Genomic DNA, 974 nt, shown 5'->3' with positions numbered 1-974 from the left:
ATAAAGCTGATGACGACTGAGTGATTCAGTCGAGAATTTCTTGTGAGTTAATTTCGTTTTTGAGTTGGAGAACAGTTTAACTTTATTTATTAATTTCTTCATGTATTTTACGAACTCCGATAAATTTTAATGCTAAACAGCATCTTTACGTGTGTTTAAGGTTTGCTAATATAAAGGTGGATATATTATGCAGTGCATTAGAATGGCTATATATATTGGTCTTATAGCCCTAATGTCGATGTCTAAAACATTACATTATATTATATTATAGTATACTACACATCTGATTATATCTATTGCCGTTGTAACACGAGGTTTCTATAGATATAGACATTACTCTTAAAATGTATGTACACAACAGACATAAAGAGTATATATAAAATGATAAGCTCAAACGGACGTTCATACAAATGTAAGATTTAGTATACATTTACATCGAATTCCACAATATCCATAAATGGAATAATACTTTGACTTTACACTTACTGCTACATCAAGGCTAACAGGCTAAGGCCTTTTGTGCTTTTCTTTAGAAATACGTATATTACATATTTGGTTAAATTCAATATTCAGCACTTAGCAGTAAAACCTATATCGACTTAAAGTTAATATCTAGACCTTCAATTTGAAGTCACAAACAAGACAAAACTGAGTACAATGAGAATGTTCCTGAAACTTGAGGTGTCCTCACATGCAGTAGTACATGAAGTAGACCACGTTCATATAACTGACCACATTCCCGGAACATACCGTACCCTCACATGCAGTAGTGCATGACGTACACCATGTTCCCGGAACATAATATGTTGTCCTCACATACAGTAGTACATGAAGTAGACCAAGTTGCAAATTCCAGGAACTTGTGGTACCCTCACATGCATTAGTACATGGTGTGGACAATGTTGCAAATTCCTGTAACTGCCTACGTTCCTGGAACTTGTTTACATGCAGAAGTACATGACTTGGACCACGTT

The sequence above is a fragment of the Branchiostoma belcheri genome, unplaced genomic scaffold (genome assembly GCF_001625305.1).
Source record: "Branchiostoma belcheri isolate BF01 breed outbred unplaced genomic scaffold, Haploidv18h27 scaffold57, whole genome shotgun sequence".
Taxonomy (NCBI): domain Eukaryota; kingdom Metazoa; phylum Chordata; class Leptocardii; order Amphioxiformes; family Branchiostomatidae; genus Branchiostoma; species Branchiostoma belcheri.
This window is presented reverse-complemented; position numbering follows the sequence as displayed.